This window comes from Sceloporus undulatus, chromosome 6 (assembly GCF_019175285.1).
Source record: "Sceloporus undulatus isolate JIND9_A2432 ecotype Alabama chromosome 6, SceUnd_v1.1, whole genome shotgun sequence".
Lineage (NCBI taxonomy): Eukaryota > Metazoa > Chordata > Lepidosauria > Squamata > Phrynosomatidae > Sceloporus > Sceloporus undulatus.
This window is the reverse complement of record NC_056527.1, coordinates 53016737-53036409: the sequence shown is the minus strand read 5'-3', so window position 1 is coordinate 53036409 and position 19673 is coordinate 53016737. Positions and strand designations below refer to the sequence as shown.

Sequence of the window (19673 nt, the reverse complement as noted above, 5' to 3'; positions counted from 1 at the left end):
TGTTTAAAATCTTATAATAAATAATGACATTGGGTTACTTTTGAAATGATGTAATGAGCCATCATAGCGTAGTGGTTTAAGTGTTGGACTACGGACTGTATCACACTAGGGACTTACTATGCAGATATCGTTGCCCAAACATTGCCAAACACTCCAGTAGCGCTGGAGGTTGGATCATCTGCCACGCTTCTGAAACGTCACTGAAACACTCATGTAGTCCTCCTGTCGACGAATCGTTCACTGAGAAGCTGTTTTTGTAATAATGGAAGATCCCTTTATTGCAAAAATGGCTTCTCAGAGAATGATTCGTCGGGAGAATGATGAGAGCGCTTCAGTGACGTTTCAGAAGAGCAGTGGATGATCCCACCTCCGGCTCTTCTGGAGTATTTGGCAACATTTGGGCAACGATATCTGTGCAGTAAGTCCCTAGTGTGATAAGGTCCTATGACTCTGGAATCCAGAATTCAAATCCCAGCTCAGCCATGGAAATCCACTGGATGAACCTGAGCAAGTTATACATTTTCAAAAGAAACTTGCCAAGAAAACCCCATAATAGGATTGTCTTAGGATCGTCATAAATTGGAAACTACTTAAAGGCACAGAACAACAACAAAATAAATTATGGAAATATATTAATTCTAAATAGTAACTTTCTAAATTCTGACTGCAACCACCATAATCACCAGTCAGGGTGGCAAATGGGGAGATTCATAGAATCTATTTCATGCCCTCTAAAAACCTTTTGCAAACGCTGGATGAACATATTGAGCAGGCTCACCATTGGGATCATGTGTGGTCTGTAGGCAATCTAACACATAGTTATGCATAAAACTGATCCAAATACCTTCCCATCAGCCAAAGTCTAGTACCGACATGTCTGTATTGTTGCTCCATGTTGACGCCATCTGAACAGCACACTGCAACAGACACCAAAAACAAGTCTCAATAGGGTCAAAATACCCTAAAGGTACAAGAATTCTTCTGATCTTGGAAGCTAAGCAGGGTCAGTCCTGGTTAGTACTTGGATGGGAGACCACCAAAGAATACCAGGTGCTGTAGGCAAAACCCCTTTGAATATTCCTTGTCTAAGAAAACACTGTGAAATTCAGGGTGGTCACCATAAATCGACAGGTGACATAAAGGTACACATACACATATGTACAAGATCAAGAAGAAAGAATTCTCTGATGATATTTGGCATAAGAAGTACTACCAGGCTAAAATAAAGCTATAACTGGGAAAAGTTACTGGGTTTTGGTCAACTACTCTCCCAACCAGCATGGTCCTCCAAACATGATCATCCATGGTCTGGGTGTTTTTTCAGTCTTTCATCCAGGTCATACTAGATGGTTGATGTAGGTGAATCAAATCTAGGAATGTGGTACCTTCTCATACAGCTGAAATATTTTATTCCATGTTTCTTGAAAATGCCAAGGATTCATGTATTCCTCCTACCCCCATATATTTCTCTGTGGAAGAGCTGAATCATACCATCCTGGTAGGAATGGAGCCGCTACAAAATAGTGAAATTCAGAAGTGATGGTATCAAAAGAGGTCCAGCAGAACCAACAGAGATTCACTTCCTTTATCTGGTTCCCAGCAAAAGTCACCCACCAAAGCTATTTCTATCGCATAGCCAGGCCTGAAGCCAGACTGAAATGGATCTAGATAATCTGTCTCCTCCAGAAACCCCACTGAGCTGGGTGGCTGCCAGTATTTTGTCCAGATATGGAATACTGGTGACTGGCCAGTAATCATCTAATAGAGTTGAACTGAGGGAGTCCTTTTTGAACAGGAGTCTTACAATGTCATCCTTTAGGCAAGTCACAATCCTACCTTGCAAAAAAGAGGCATTAATCAGTTTTTTAATCCATCCAGCCACTTCCCCCTTGCCTTGTCAATAAACCAATTGGGACAAAGATCTAGCATACATGTGTTGTCTTTCATCTTTCCAAGAACCTGGCCCAAATCCTCAGGTTGTACAACATACAGCTTGGGCCCTGGTTATATGAAGGACCATATCTGAGCCCATTAGAACTTTAAGATCACCCGGAGAGGCATTCCTCTCTGTACTGCCACATTCTCAGGCTTGTTTGGTGGAAACAAAAGAGGGGGCCTTTTTGGCGGCTGCTCCCAGATTTCGGAACTCGCTTCTTCAAGAGGTGACGATGGCCCAGTCCTTGTTCTCCTTCAGTAAGCAAGTCAAAACATTTTTATAGCATCAGGCTTTTACAAACTGATTAGGATTGGGCTTTTAATGCTGTGTAGTGCTATTTTAAAGTTTTGGGTATAGCTTTGTAATGAATTATATTTTTCATGTCTAATGTTTTACCTTTACACATTGTTTAATTGCTTTTTAAACCTTATATTTATACTTTTATTAATGCTTCTGTATAGCTTTTAATTTATATTGTTTTGAATGTGGTGTTAGCTGCATTGAGTACCATTATTAGGAGAAAGGCAGAATGTAATTGAAAATAGCAGCAGCAACCACAACAGCAGCAGTAGTAGTAGTAACAAACAACTTGAAAAATATGCATTAACATAGGGCAAACAGGAGCAAAACTTATATATACTGGGTCTGTGCAAGCTACTGCATCTGAGGAGATTATCCCATTGCCTTTGCTCCTGGCATAGATGTGGGATGTAACTTTAAGAAGGCAGATTTTATCACATTCACCTGTCACTGAACAGGAGGCAGTCCATTTGCAACCTGGGTTTCTCTGGGCTTCTCTCACATCTTTTCATGAATGGGATTTTCCTGTTCTTGAAAAGTTGCAGCAAAAGCCCATTTTCTTAAAGTTACATCCTGAATCTATGCTGGGAGCAAAGCTAATACAATAATCTCCTAAATCAGAGGAGATGTGAGCATTTTATCAGTAAAGTGCAGAGCCAGTTGTTCACAGTGGGCTGTTGAGTGGTTTGAATGCTAGTCTCATGGGCCAAGGTATAAAAGACCCTTAACCATTTGAAACAGCTCTGATGGATGGGTCTTTACAGACACAATTATGTGAGGAAAGAGTTTTGCTGTCAGCACTACCATGGACTAGGCTTTCAGATAGGCTTTAGCCTGTGTTCAGTTGGACATGCTCCAAACTTTCTGGCAACATTGCTCTAGTTGTTGTCTCCCTTGTTTCATAATGAGCAGCTCCATAGAGAACCACATGGCTGGTTTAACTCACTCTTTGAGAGGGGGATGCTCAGGACTGATCATGTTCACCACCCTGACCATTTCCCCATACCAGAGTTTAATCAGAGCTTTGTCAATCAGCTGGCAAGGTGGTGAGAAAAAGAGTGTGGCCAGCAACAGAATGAGTGGAGCCTGACACTACTTGGAACAAAGCCATGGCTGTAATGAAACCCACTAAGTCCTGAATCACTCCCATCAGGGCAGCCTCATCATGGACACTGAAGTCCCCCTACATCACAAGCAAAGCGGACTCCAACTGCATTCTGGATAGCTCAAGAAGAGAGACTGTTAAGTAGCATGATGGATGGTACACCAATATAATTGCTGTCCTGGCCACACACCTTCAGATCCTCATTCACACTCAAAAATACTGTGAGACAGGGCCGATGGTCAGGGGAATGGAATCACAATATACCACTGCAGCTCCCCACCACCTTGCCTCCTGTTGCATGGAGTACTCTGGTGACAAGCTGAGTGAGACCAACCCTCAGCCTCCATTGTCCTTGCTCGTATGGTTGGCATACTCATCCACAATCAAGTTCCATACAGAAGTTGTATTCCTGTTCACCAACCTGGCTTTGAGAAGCCTGGCTTTGAGCAGCAGCGTTTACAACTCAGGACATAACCAGCACTTTGAATTCTGTGTATACATACGTATGTGGAATGGGTTGATGAGGTGAAGGGGAGCTTTCTTGTTCTTTGCTTCTGGCAATGTTGTGGACTTGCACTGTTTGCATGTTTTTGTGCAACCAGGCAGACCTGTATTCATGCAGTTTGTGAAGAGGGTGGCAGGAAGGGTATCTAATGGTTACAATGTCCGATAAGAGTTTGATAAGGAGTGCTGCTCAAGCTTCTTATCAAAGGTCTTGTGCCCTCTGAAGAACTATCAGAAGTTTAGAGGTTGCAAGCAACAAATGTAATAGGACACACAAACATTCTTGAATCTGTCCCAGCTTTACTCAGCACAGGATTAGATACATGCTTTGCCACTACACAGCAGCAACAGTCTATGAGACACTGGCTCCCTCTGTTTCACTCACAAATAGAGTGCCAAGTTCAGTCTCTTATCCATTCTGCCTCTTTCTGTAATCAGTGTGAACCTGGAACAAATGTCTACCAGGAATGCAACCCTCAGAACACAAACCAGACCTAATCCATCATCTGCTTGACTGCCAACAGCACATGCCTCTCTGACTGTGGCATTAAACCACACTGACCAGGCCTTCACAAACAGGCTGACATCTCAGTCAATTAAAACTCTCCTTTGGCCTCTCTTTGTATGAGTCTGTATACACGTGTGGTTGTATGTGTCCATGCATACATGTGCCTAGTCTTGTTGTCTATAGAATGTTTCAGCCAAGTATGGAAACTACAGAAAAGAATTCCACTACTGTTTTTCCCAGCCCCAAGTGGGGAAAAAGAAAAGCTACATCAGCAAAACTTTGATTTTTGCCAATATCGATTGTATTATCATATATTCAGAGCTCAGCTAATATCCTTTTCCATTGAGCCCAGTGCAAATAGTCATTTCAGGTAGAGCTCTACCAAAATTTGCAGTCTGGAATTCACCAGTTTGTCCAATACAGAATTGGGACTGTAGTCACTGGCTCCTCCATTCATCAATGATCCCTTCATTCAAGATGTTCTGGGTAGTGGTGCAGTGATAAATTTTGACGTTCAGAAACTCATCATTGCAGTGCCATTATCCACACCTGCAAAGAGAGTCTAAAAACATAAGCAGCTGTAATGTTCCATATCAACAAAATGGTTCTAACAGCTTTCATCTTCACTAGCAGCAAGCTGTCTGTAAAGCTGATGCATCTTAACTGCCAGACAAGCCACTGCAAAATAATAACAGGGATAGTTCACATCAATCTAGTATTGCTGGGAAAATTTATGTACCAACACTCTACCTTTGGTCACAGCTATTGTGAAGACTGCTAAGTCTGGAGAGAATACAGATGCTTGGGGCAGGTGACAAATGATATACTTGCCTGTGTAAATTAAAAAGTTTTGGCCTTTCCTCCCTGTGAGCTCTTCCTTCACTCTGCCACTGGTCCTAAGTATGTGATCTTATATGTGTATTCCTTCAGTCAATTCACACTCTCAGCTTATGTTTGCCCAAAGCTTTGAACTGAACACTCAGAGTAGTGGTGGAATTAGAACATGTGTTGTGTTTAGTCGTTAATTTCTGTATATACGGTAAGAAGGCCAAAACAGAGAATGTTCATTGTCTCAGCGTGAATTAGGGTTGCCAGTGCAGGATCATCCCAGGCCCTGAGGTTTCCAGACCGAAACCTGAGATGAAAGCATGGCCTCTGGTGATGTCATTAAGTGTTATGCATTAAATACCAACCACGGTTGCTCACAGCTTGTCATTCAAACATACACACAGAGAGAACACATATTTTTCTATTTGGGAACTAAGAGAAATATTAGCTAAAGGAGGCTATTCCTAGCCCAAGGAGATTTTCAGATGGGGGGCGGGGAAGCCAGGAGTAAAAGGCATACTCCTCCTCCAAGTCTCAAAATCCTTGATATTCTGACAGAGAGCGGGTGATGCTTTTAATATGCATGAGTCAGACTATTGGCCCATCCAATCTAGTATGGTTAGCACTAACTGATAAGAGGTTGTCCAGGGTTTCACACAGGGATTTTTTCAGAACTTTTTGGCCTAGTGCTACCAGAATCTCTCAGCCACCATGGCCAGTTGTACAATGTCTGTCCAAACTCTGGGTTTTTTCTTTCACTAACTGGTATTGGTTCTACATACCTTAGCATATTGTCATCTCGGCCTCAGAGGGAGCCATCAGGCAGACCCAGCAACATCGAGGTCTGCCTGAAGGAAGAGGCCCCTCCCTCCTCAACTGTCATCTCGGCCTCAGAGGGAGCCATCAGGCAGACCCAGCAACATCAGGGACTGCCTGAAGGACGAGACTTCTCCCTCCTTTAACTGTATTTTGTATTATATTACGATTTTACTGTACACCGCTATGATCATCGCGGAATAGCGGTCTATAAATAAAACGTATTATTATTATTATTATTATTATTAGAAACATGTGCTCTGCCACTTAATCCATTTCACTTCCCCATGAATGGTTGTTGCTGGAGCATGTCTGGATCTTCACCAGATAAGTTCTGGATGAGCACAACGATGTCTGAAAATCTTCAGCGCAATCGCATGATTATGCCAGGAATATGCATTTTACTCCTGGCTTTTTTTTCCCTGTCTGAAAATCAGGGAGAAATGGGGTGATATCCTTTCTCACTTGCTTAGGGAGATGATGGGATACAAAACATTTAATCAAGGCTATTTCCTTCTTACCAGAAGGTAGGTGCAGAGCAGAGTAGAGGGAGGTTTACTATGTATTTTGGCATATGCCAGAGCTTTGAAACCCATTACTTAAAAAAAGAAATAAGAAAAACTACAATTGCCAGTGGCTGTGTTGTCTGGGGGATTCTGGGAGCTTTAGTCCAAAAATATCCTTTGCTAAGCTCTGGTGTGGACACATTCTCTCCTTACCAAATGGCAGCATGGATGTATGGGGGCTGCAAATAAAACAGTGAGCACAATCCAAGCCCTCTGCCTTCTGTATCTACAGATAAATGAATGACTGAACAGGCATAATGATTCCTCGCTCTAAGTGTTAAATATAGACTGTACTTCTGAATTAGATATAGGCACAATTTTTCATTTCTTTCCTTTAAAATTCAGCTTTCCTGAGATACTATCTCATTCTGTCACAGTGTCATTTTTTAATTATCAGGATTCTAAATCTAGCTTCATTATCAGTGGCTGCATCAAAACCTGTTGAATGTTGTCCTCAGCTACCTCTGATTTTCTGAACTGGAATAAGATCCTTTGTTGTACATCTGGGATGGGAATCTGAGTCCCTCTTGTTGTTGGATGGTTTCTCACAGTATTGGAAAAAGTTCAATAGCCACCAATGCATCATCTGGACGCAGCACCAGAGGAGCACCATAATGCCACCCTCCATAAGGTGGAGCGCACAGTGTCATGCCATGCAGACACCACACCCCCATTCCATCCCTATGCCAACCTTTGATGCCAGTATGTACAGCCCCTTAAGTATGCCTGTATATAATCCAGCAAAAATTACTCTTATTTAAAAGATGTGGACTAGTCTTACTTCTGCCCTCAGTTTATAACAAAAATACCTCATATAATGTACAATGATAGGCTTTGAAACACAAATATTGTTTTGCTTGTTCAGTTCTTTAGGAGTTTATAATATATCAGCAAAAATAGATGGAGATGTAACACACTGTTCCTTTAATGGAATTTTACCAAATTAGTATCAAAGCACAACCTCCTAAGTTACCCTTGAATTATATCAGTCTCCTGAAATGCTACTACTTTAATCTGAATCTTAATAAACGGGTGGAAAATAAATAGTTCTAAAAGTCCCTGATTGAGATATTTTTATCTTGGAATGTTCTAGGCCCTGTGAAGATTGAATAAATTCTCCATTGCTTTCTTGGCATGCGTACAGAAACAACAGTTCCATTCTCAGGAAAAGCATCTAAACGTCTGCAACCAAAGAGAAGAACTTGGCACAGGGCAGTTGTTCCAAGGCCTGGCTTTAACTCGCTCACAGAAAGAACAAATTAATTCTGCTGCAGCCATTTGCCAAAGCGCATCTGACTTCAAAGGGGCCCACTTTTTACCTTTTTATGTGGAACGTCGAAATCTCTTCACTCCCAAAAGCTTGCAGCTGTTCCATTCAGTCACATCCCTGTGGCCCTCAACAGTTTCCCACCACTTCGACTTTATTGTAAAAAAAAAAAATGTCCTCAGACTTTCAGTGAGCTGAAATTTCACCCCACCCTCTGAAGAAGAAAGCAGTTGCACCTGTTCCGCTGGTTGCAAGGGTCTCGCACAGCTTTGAATAGTTCATTATGGGTGGCTCCCTTCCATTTGATTTGGAATCAGGTTGGTACACTGTATAAGCTTTGTGGAGGCAGGGGATGTTACCTGTTTTCTGAGAGATTTATATTTTCTTCTTGTCTTGTAATATTGGTGTGGTACAGAGCGCTTAAAACGGTGCCCTGGCCCCTGCCGGCGCCTGTTTTCTCTCCGCAGGGAAGCCCATGTGTAGAGGACGCCACCATTTTGATGCCTTCATCACATGCTAGGGTTGAGGGGCATCTGGAAGCGCCGTCTGTACCAATCCTTTGTTGCATGTCTGCACTGATGGTCAGAGTTTGGAAAAGTTGCTTTTTGGGGTGACAGCACCCACATTTCCAACTTTGCATGGGCAGTGGAGGAAGTCTAGAACTGGACCAAAAGATTAATTTTTGAAGCTCTGCTCATAAAACTGTGGTATGCATATTATACACCCTCCAACAATCTCAGGCCTTTTCCAGAAGGGCCTTTTAGTACGTACTGTGTACGTACTAGGGTTGCCCGGGGCGTCTCTTTCAGACACCCCCAACCCTAGTACATACACAGTACGTACAAAATGGCAGCGCTCATTCTACATGGGCACCGCCATTAGGACGTCACGACCGTGCCACCTCTAAATGGGGTGGCACGGACGTGATGTCCTGGTGCCGTGGAAGGGCACCCTTTCCATGGCGCAAGAAGGAGCTCTAAAACGGAGCTCCTTCCTTCATTTGTGTCACTGGTGCAGCCTTTACACCGAGTGGCCTCTTTCTCTTTTCTCCGCTGCTGTCGGGGTGACCTTGGGGCTTGAAGCCCCAAGGACACCCCTTTTCCAGCCTTTTGCCGCTTCCCACGGCCTGGAAAAGTGGCGGATTGGGGCCTCAGGGCTGCCGCTGTGACAGCTGAGGCCCCAATCCATTGGGGAAAGGGGCGAGTACATTCCGCCCCAAAGGGGTGGTCTGTAACGCACCTCAGTTTGGCAGGGACAGTCTCCTCTGTCATCCCATTTTTCAGCTGTTTTTCAAATGTCCCATTTCCTCCTCCCACTTACCCCCTTTGTCCTCAGCTTGCTTAAGTTGCTGCAAATTGAGTTCAAAGTACAAAGGTAGCTTGCATGCAACTAATTTAGCGGGGGACAAGGAGAGGAGGAAGCAAAATCTTGGATTTCCCAGTAGACTCGACTATAACCTGAATAATAATTTTTAAAGCTCAGTAAAAATTGGAGAAAATCACTTACATGACTGGATATGTGGCATGTGATTCAGGAAAGAGGGAAGGGGGGAGAGACAGAGGGAGGGTAGAAGGGAGGGATGGCTAGCAGGTTTCAAGAATATACAGGTATAGTGCAAGAAAAACTAATTGGAAGCTTTCTATATTTCCAGAGACTCCCCCCCCTGCCCTCATCTGAAGTTACCATTGCTCTTCACCAGGAACAGGACTCTTGTAAAGCTATTGAATCTTGAATATCATCACCAAATCTTTTGCATTATAATGATAGATCACAACAATATATTGTTGTTGGACAAGAGAGCCTGAATAGAATGGCAGCATTATTCCTGCAAATCAAAAAGTCTTGGTGCTGTGACCCTGAGAGTCCTTGTATTAATGTGGTAGGGCAGTGACTATGAATCAGCTGTCGGAGCCTCAAATTCAAAGGATAAAAATAATAAAAAGGAGAAGGCCTCCATGTCACGCTTTTCCTCTTCCAGATGCATTTGTCCATTGCTGAAAACGATGTAGGACTATTTGAATCTTTGGTCTAACTGAGCAAAACCACACATATGTTCTTGTCATTGTTATGTTTTGAATCACCAGTAGATGCAGCAGCTGGCCAATCAAGAAATTAATTTGTCAGTCAACCACCAAAAAAGACTTAATGAATTTTTGTGGAGTATGGGTTTTGGTTTGGTGCACTGAAAATGTATTCTATTAGCAGGTCCCTTTGCTTAATAGATTATTCAAGTGAAATGTACTCCCCTGAAAGCAGTCATTATGAGGCAGAAATATTTCCCATTATCTCATTACTGTGAGCTCATTCTACAATTCATCAGTCACTGCCTTAAAACCCACCTTAGCTTGTCCAATTTTTTAAAGCTAGCAACCATAAAAAGACTGCCTGGTTAAAGAGAAGCCACTAATTTAAGAATTTCCTTTTTTAGATATCTGGATACCCATTTTTCCCCACTAGAGAAAAAGTGTTCTACTTTGTTCTCCTATGCTGCTTGGCTAAGTATCCTGACTTCTGTGCTTTCATGAGAGAGATTCTCTACTAGTGGCAGTTCCTTCTAGCAAGTTGCATATACCGTATATACTCGACTATAAGTTGGCCTCATGTATACGTCGAGAGCAGGTTTTAGGGCCAAAAGTATGGATTTTTATATGACCCATTGATAAGTCAAGGATAAACTTAGGGTCATGTAACAAAGGATCTAATGGATGGAGCAAAGGAAGACAATACTAAAGAACTTACAGAATTGCAGGAGGCACAACTGTTGGTGTTCACACTGAAGGATGGATGGATGAAAGAGTAGGGTGGGGGTCAGTCCTTCCAGGATACTCTTGCTTTTCACTAGGGGATGGTTTCTATTTTTATGAGAGTTACAGTATATACCTACAATGACCCCTGGATAAGTCAGCTCAGATTTTTTGGGGAGGCAATTTTTGGACTAAAATTTCTAGACTTATACAAGAGTATATGTAGTAGTTGATGCCACAACTGGGAAAAGTTACTTTGTTTGGACTGCAGTTCCCAGAATCACCAGACAGCATAGCTTGTAGGCTGTGGGATTCTAGGAGATGTACTTCAAAAGTGCATATTCAAGCCCCATAGGCTTGAATAGGGCACCTCCAGCGCTCTCGGCCTGGACGCGCGGACCATTGAAAATAGCAGAGGTCACCCCTCCCCATATATTGAAGGGTGTGGATCTCAGATTTGCGAGTTAGGAGGGGTGACTGTTCTACCAAACAGTCCTGAGAATTTTAAACCTGGTAGAGCAATCCCTTATGCAATGATGGCTGATGGCTCCCCTGGTGAATCCTTGCCAGATTTTAGTTAAAACATTAAGAGAATGATCCATAGCACTGAATTTATTTTGAAGATAACATTTAGCCCCTGGGATAGTTTCTTTAAAACTTAGAAGAATTCTTGGTGGGGATTCACTGTCCCACTAACACCAGCAGCCACCCTCTTATGATCTTGTTGGACTGCAGCTTCTATCATCTCTGGTCCTTGGTCATGTTGGCTAAAGCCAATGGGTGCTGGACTGCATTAAAACCTGAGGGTGGGGGGGAGGTACCAACTTCCCATCCCTGCCTAGAGCTTGGGTATTGTCTGCTATCCTTAAACTATTAGCAGTGTATGAGAAGGTGGTGGTGGTGGTATGTGTGTGTGTGTGTGTATCCTAGTATGTATTGTTGCATGCCATCCCTCAGTTATTCATCAATTGGTTGCCATCCATTTCAGTTCCTTACAATCAGTGTCAGCCAAATTTCATTTCTTTACATTCACTTGACAGGGAGTTACACAAAACTGACAAAAAATAAAACAAACACCGCAGAACAGAACACCATACCACAGTGGAACAAAACAAAAGTAAAGCATTTTGCAGCCAAATGCAAAATGTTTGTGATGTTCCATCAGGAAACTGTCACTTTTTCGGCTGTCTTTCTCTTCAACCCCTTTCCTGAAATTTACCTTGAACACTTGCATTTCTGCCCAGAATGTTTTTGATTCATGAGATGAGATGATAACACAATAAAGTGCGCAAGCAAACTTCCCAACAGAGGAAGCAGTACATGAACTTTACAGAAGAAGGCTTCAGTAGAATTATTTTTTTGAAATGTGAATAAGCATTTTATATGCCACAAAGCTAAATCTTCCCATTCTTGGTGGTGGTGATGCTAAGTCATTCTGACTAGACAGGCAGTGTTGTCTCTTAGTCGGATCAGACGGTGATTAATAGGATATTCTGAGAGATGGTAGACGAAGTTTCCACATAAGCCACAAATAAGGCAAATCCAACTGCATTCATACCAGTAAGATTTTTGCCACTGATACCAATAGCTTAGCTCAAACCCCTAAAAGCACCAGTTCTTGTCTGATCTTGGAAGCTAAACAGGGTTGGTTCTAATCAGTACTTGAATGGGAGAGCACCAACAAATACCAGGTGCTGCAGGCTACATTTCAGAAGAAGGAACTAGCAAAACCACTGAGGATTCCTTCCCTAAGAAAACCCAATGAACTTCTTGGGGTCACCATAAGTTGACAGGTGACTTGAAGGCATATTTGAACACACACCAATAACTTATCAATTTAATTCAAAGAGAACCTATGCTCTTCCGTCTTAAAAAATAGAATTAGACATTTTGGGCAATAATTGGTCAACACTAGATTGGCCTAAACACAGAGCTTGGAAAAGTTACCTTTTGGAGTTCAGCTCCTAGACTCCTTCCACCAGTAGAACCACTGGCCATGCTGGCTGAGAGATTTTCTGGGAGTGGCCTAAAAAAATAAGCTTTCCTCAAGCTCTGCCTAAACATGTGTAGAATATGCTCTATAAACACATGACAAAGTGATGAGAAAAGGGACTAGGCCAGGGTTGGGCAAACTTTGGGAAGATGTTGGACGTTAATTTCTAGCGTCCCTTACCATTGGCTTTGCTGGCAAGTGTTGATGGGACTTGCAGTCCAAGAACATCTAGAGGACTAACTTTGCTCAATCATACATTGGCAAATGGTAAAACATTCACTGAAGATATCCAGAAACTATGTCTACATGGTATTTTTCAGTTTTTTAAAGTTTTATTTAAACTAGCCATGCATAAGTATTTTTCACAACCCATACAAAATGTAGGAGAAGGAGAAAAAGACAACATTCACATGGGATTGTGACTGCCAAAGACATATTGGTTGAAAATAAGCATGAAAGAACAAATAGCACATAGAAACTGGAGAAGGATGCTTTATTGTTTTATTGAGATAAATGCTTTATTGTTTTGTTATTGTTATTCAAAGTATACACCTATGTGTAATCATGAAGCAGTTAAGTGTATATTAGCAGCAGCTGCCACAAACATATGCTTTCTATGAAACACAGAACTATGTCAGTATCTACGGTTGAGGAATCTCTATACTGCACTTTGATGAATGTGTGATCATTATCATTACAAACCTAAACTATTCTGGGAAACTGTAGTTTTCTAAGGATGTTATCTAGCCCCTTCATATACATTCAGTTCACAGATTTCCCCTTTCTGAAAAGAGCTGTGATGGTCTGAAAGAAATTTATATTTCAGCCCTTAGGTTGCCAGATATTGTTGTACTATATTTCCCATTATCTATGGCCATTGACTCAGGTAGCTGGAAATTATGGAAACATTAGTTCATAAAACAAAGATTTATGGAAATAGTAGTCCCACAACTAGACAAGGCTGGTATATGGGATGGGGATTCTGGGAGCTGCAGTCCCAAAAGAGTAATTTTTTTCAAGCTTCGTAAATATGGTTAGGAACATTTCTATTTCATTTGCACAGATCCCAAAGCTGTCTACAGCAACATCATGAAACAATAACACATTCCCAGCATAAGCATAATAGTACAATATTATCCTAACGGTACTGTTTCTGAAGATGAATAATTGTCAGTCATAACCAGTGACCATACACAGTGCTGCATTGTCAGATATTTTCCAGACCTTCCTTATTAATCAAGCTGTTGTCTTCCTGATGTTCTTTTATTGTGTGTTGTGTGGCGGGAGAGACTGGAGAATAACATCACTCTAGCATCTTGTTTATATCAACCTGGCATTTCAGTGTCCCCCACTGGAGAAAAAGCTTTCAGCAATTTCTATTTAATTTATAACCAATTTAATATTTTTTTCAGATAATATTAGCAGACATGTTGGACGCTTACATAAGAAATGGTTTTGATAAAAGGCTGAGACATATTCTAAAAAGATTGTAATGATGAGAGCCTTGTCTACAGTAGAACCAAGAGGAAGGATAATACACAGGAAACAACTGTAAAAACACAATGCAAGTCTACATCTGGTAATGTGTACTCAGTTGGGTAGCAGAAGTGCGGAAACTCACCATGACAACTCCCAGAAATGAGAAGAGAGCTGAGAAATATTACTTTTTTGGACTACAGTTTCCCAACCAGAAGGGCCACTGTAATCCAAAAAATAACTTTTCCACACTCTGCTATGGAGTGATTGTAGGACCTGTTAACAGGGCCAGCTCATCCATAGGCCTAGGGCTTCTAAATTTAGGGGCAGCTTGGCAGCTGTGTGTGTGTGTGTGTGTGTCTGTGTGTGTGTGTAGGCATAATTATAAAAGTGAGAACTCATTACAGCAAGCGACGTAAAAGCAAGCTACCATATGATGGTTTTTTTTGTACAATGGCCAAAACATAAATGTGTGCCCCCCTGTGTCCGTGTCACCTGGTACATCATCCACCTTCCGCAAATGCCTTGAATGTAACCTCAAGGTCAACAGCCCCCTCTCCTCTTACTGCCCACCCACCTTAGCCTTGGTGCCACAACATGGAACACCAGTCGCCAGTTGCCAGTCATCTTGAGTTTACTGTTTACAACAAACAAATTGATTTAATATTGTGTTGCTTTCTTAAGACAAGTTTTAAACTAAGCAAAGAGGAAGTTTTAGTTGTTTAGGTGAGTACTCTATTTATTATTACATGATCTTACATTAAGATTATTACATTATCTTAGAGGATAGGAGGAAGCACAGCCGCCCTGTATCCTATATCTTTTATCATTACGTAATCAGAAATAAGAAAAAGAATGTTCTATAAAAGGCAATAAATTAGACTACAGAGACAATACAGTGTGCCCTTGGCTTACGTGGGGGATCCGTTCTGGACCCCCCCCCCCGCGTAAGCCAAATAGTGCGTATGTGCGAGCCCCATTCAAGTGAATGGGACTCGTGCATGCAGCAGCACAGTGGTGTGTGTGTGCCACAGGTACGTGCCCCATTCATTTGAATGGGACTTGTGCCCCACGCGCTCCTGCGCGGCTCTACACAGCTTTGCACGTAAGCTCAAAGCCGCGTATAGCGCACCCGCCTATAACACAGGTGCACTGTACAAGCAAAAGCCTAAAACTTTAACAAAAGGAGACAAACTACTTATATTGACTAAACATTCCAACCTATACAATGAAATAATAGAACAAAGAAAGTTCATTAAATAGCAAAACATAATTGTAACCAACCTAGTCATCTCACCTACTTAGTATAACCTAACGTAACCTAGGCCCGGGACAGATCACCAAGAAATGGCAGAATGCCAGAGGCCTATATTCCTCCGCAGGGACAATGAAGCCCCAAATGGTGTATTGTCACTGCAGAGGAAAAAGAACCCAGAAAAGACGGGTTCTTTTTCTGGTGCCACAATGACGTTGTGAGTGCGCCATGGACACAGGGCGCCATCATTGTGAAGCGGCACCGGTATGGTGCAAAAAGCTGGTGTGTACTGCACCCTACTTAGTAAATGGACTTTCTTTACTCTCGTAATAAAAAAATACTTTAAACTTATGTCAAAAATGAATAATTATGAGGGATGACAGGGGGGGGACATTCTCGCCTAACATCGCCAATGGCGCACTCATGACTTCACCAACACGGTCCGACATGCAGACGCTATGCGTCCGTCATGTAACAATGGCGGCGCCCGTATACACAGGGCGCTGCCATTGTTATGGCGCCATTCTGTACTAGGGTTAGGGACCATGCAGTTGCCACATGGTCCTTTAATCCTAGTACGCCACCAGCATGGCACATTTGGCATATCTGTACCGCACCCATGTTAAATAGACTGATGATTGGCCTCGGTTTAGGGCCACTTCCTATTTTCCGTTAATATCCAGTTTGGTGGGATCACATACCCTTCAACATTTCACAGATGAAATAAGAGAGCAATCAATATTGCAGAAGTTATTAATGATAAAGAAAGACAAACAAAGAGAGACTACAGGAAAGGGCAAGGTTCCACTGTACCCTTCATTTGCTGAGTTAATCAAGTGCAAACTATTTGTGCACTTTAAACTCTGTTTGCACCAATGGAAGTAAGCCAAGAACAAAGGGGAAAGTGAGAGGAGAAGGAGAAAGAAAGAGGGACATTTTAAAAGCAGATGAAAAAGTAGGATGTCAGAGGATGAAATGGGATGGTCCCTATGCCTTTGGAACAGTTGGTGAGTATGGGATTAATGTGACTGCAGACAATATCATACAGGAAAACAGCTGTATCAAGATGTTCAATTCTGTCTCCTCTGACCTGAATAAGGACAAAGGCAATTTATCTCCTGGAATATGTTGATCAGCATTACCACCCAATTTATGTTTGTTTTTATGACTGCTATTTCAGTATTATTTTTTCCTGCCTGTATTGTCTGGACTTCCATTCCCTCTTGACCTTTAAATCCCACCCCCCTTGAAAATTAAATTAAAGGATTGGACAAACACTTCTGATTCATTGGCTTATCTGTTCTGGATGTGTCAGTGGAAACATAACTTCATGCTTTTATTTTAAAATAATTAAAGCGGAAAGAAATGTTTAAAGTGTAATCATAGTGCGTAGTGTAGTGTGTAGTGTGAAAGGGATCCAGGAAGCCTCCAGAGCCCTTTCACATGACACTATTATAGCACTGTAATTCCATTTTAACTGCTATGTTCCCATTGTACAGAATCCTCAGGTTTGTAGGTTGGGAGGGGTATTTAGAATTCATCCAGAAAGGAGTAGTGCCGTCTCAAACTACAAATCCCAGAATCCGATAGTATGCTGTCACAATAGTTAGTGAAATCATAGTGCTACAATTGTGCAATGTGAAAGGGTTGCAGAAGCAGCAATTCATCTTTCAGATTAGTCACAGATTCCTTTCCCTTGTACTTTTTAACATTTAGGACTTTATCACACCAGTCTGCTGTCCCGTCAAACACTTGCCAAACTCCCAAACACTGTATTCCAGGATGAAGGGTATGAGTGATCATGGCTACCAAGTACCTTCCAAAGCAAGCTGTTGTGTGAAAGTGCACACACCAACTGGCTTTGGAAAGGTGCTGGCCACCACAATTGCTGCTCCACCCCTTCCTGAAGTGCAATTGCTGCTGAGCCAATCACCTCCCTAAGCTGGCTGCTGTATGAATGTGCACATAATAGCTGGCTTTGGAAAGGTGTTGGCCATCATGATTGCAGTGACGGGGAGGGAGGAGGAACAGAATCACATTCACACACACTACATGACTGCTTGAGAAGTGAAATTGCAGTGGAAGGGACCTATTACATGAAGGCAGTAATGAAATAGCAACAAGATTAAGAGCCTATTGACAGGGTTTGCCCCTCAATGAAAAGGTGCACTACAGTAACTAATGGAATGCAAAGCAGCAGCAAGACAGAGGTGACATCATGTGGTAAGTGATGGCCAAAAAGCTTTAATTCTGTTAAAATTCCACTTTTATAGCCTCATGAGATAAAGTCCTTAAACAAAGATAACCCTTTTTCAAAACCAGAAGCTGACCCCTGGCCATTGCTGGTTTCCTTCCTCACACTACCTTTTGGGCATTTTTAATCATTTGTGCAATCCTTAGAGATTTCTAGGAGGAAAAGGAAATGGCCTCTAGTCCTACAAAAATTGCTCACCTCTGGTGTAAAGCATTATGCCAAAATCAGCATTACTATACTCAAGAAATAATCTGCAACCATGTCAATTTGTAGTGCATCTATGGACTGAAAGCAGTTAAACAGTGGCTCTTGCCTGCTTTCTTTTTACAGGAGCTCATCCTCTGATTAATAGGCTGCCAAGAAGGCAAGCTACTTAAATGCTGAACAAATCCAAATGAATTGTAAAGAGCTGAGACACCCGATGGATCCATAAGGACATCTAACAGTTTATTAGGACCTTTACAAGCAGACAAGAATGTCTTCCTTCTGCAAAGGCTTGTTCCAGTAAGTAGTTTCACTCAGGCAAGAGCCTGAAACTCACACAACGGAACACACATGGCTTCAGATTGCTCAAGGATTGGTTTGCAACCCTATGCTGATAAATCATAAGCTCCTTACTCACAAAATCAGGTTTCTAGAGGTCATCCCTCTGCCACCACACAGCAAAACAAGAAGCACTATAATAAATGTTCATTAAGATAGATATATTGGTAATAATAACAACTGTTCAAACAACCAGGCAGACGTTCCTCAAATCCATATAAATTACTCATCCTTATGGTGCACAGATTTTCACGGATTTACATTTCCGAACAGGACAGGGCAGAGTCTGTTCTTAGCATCTGGAGCCCAGTGAAAAATTGCCTTTCAAAAACACCCTAGATTTGTTACCAAGGAATTTTCAGATCATGCAAAATACAACTACAATTGTACATGTATTTATATAACTGAGATAGATTAGAAACAAATCCTTTATTTTTCATTATAACGTGAGAATTTTGGGTCCAAATGTCATCTCATCCTGTGTTTTTATTTTCAGTTCCATCTATCTCTTTCAATACCGCAAGGAAATTATTCTTGGAACACCAGACATACAAACTTCTCTCTGTGTTCAAAATATTTTAGATTCATCATCATGAAAGCTGAAATAAAGGATCATGGAAAATTAGGACCATGTGGAGCGATGGTAATTTTTCAGGATATTCATCTGGAAACTAAAATAGGCTTATTATGTTTTTTCTTTCACATACACTGTCAGACCTCCCATACCATGCAATAGTTAGATTGCAATCTGATACACAGTCACACAGGAGTAGGTCCCATTGAATTCAGTGATACCTATTTTTGACTCTGAGTCAAGATGTATAGGATCGTGCTGTCAGTCACTGAAATGAGATGCTAATGCACACATTTGGGTGTGTTAATCTCTGCCTAGATGTGCTGATGTGGACACAGTGAATATACATCTGTCATATCGTATTGTTTAATTAAGTCACCCCCAGCTGAAAGAAAATAGCTTTCTTTAATAGCAGCATTTTTCATCCAGCAGGGGTACAGTTTCAAAGTGAGATTCAGAATGGCTTCCTTCTGTAAATGTACACCTTACAAACATAAATCATTTCCCTTGCAGTTTTTGCACATGATCTTTCATTTATATACACACACTGGTCTTGATTGTATTTTTAATACTGCATTCTAAGCCTTTCTCCTCCTGCAAAAGTGGGAGGGAGGAATATCCAGCAACTTAGAGCAGGCAGGTGACTTTGATGAATTTCTGTCTTGTTTTTAAATAAGAGGTAGCTGAATATTTCTCTCCCTTCTTATTCACCACCACCCCACTGCAAATAAGAAAAAGACTCAACAAGTAACACTAGATTTGGGCTGTTATGTGGCTGTTTTCAACTGTTCTGATATTTTCCTAGATTAAAATGATGCATGCTCAGGGATAGTCCAAGAGGTGTTTCTATCTGAGGCAGAGAACCAAAGGATGCATCCCATCTCACCTATTCTAGTCAAGGAGCATAGTATCCAGAATGATATTGGAGTATTTTGGTACATAAGACAGAAATCCTTCCTTGGCAATATAGTAATAAAATAACTGTATAAGTGCTGCTCTTTTGT

At 41.6% G+C, this 19673-nt stretch overlaps 2 long non-coding RNA genes across 3 annotated transcripts in view; one reads left to right on the top strand and one right to left on the bottom strand.

Moving 5' to 3' along the window:
• LOC121932461 overlaps positions 1-7971 on the bottom strand; it is a 45044-nt gene extending 37073 nt beyond the window's left edge. For both annotated transcript variants that reach the window (XR_006104357.1, XR_006104358.1), the window contains exons 1-2: positions 7883-7971; positions 845-917 (exon numbers count right to left, since the gene is read on the bottom strand). This is a non-coding gene — a long non-coding RNA (uncharacterized LOC121932461). The remainder of the gene's footprint in view (positions 1-844; positions 918-7882) is intronic.
• Positions 7913-18845, top strand: LOC121932460. The gene is made up of 3 exons (XR_006104356.1): positions 7913-8147; positions 17883-18056; positions 18592-18845. It is a non-coding gene; the product is annotated as an uncharacterized LOC121932460 (long non-coding RNA).
• The last annotated feature ends 828 nt before the right edge of the window (positions 18846-19673 follow it).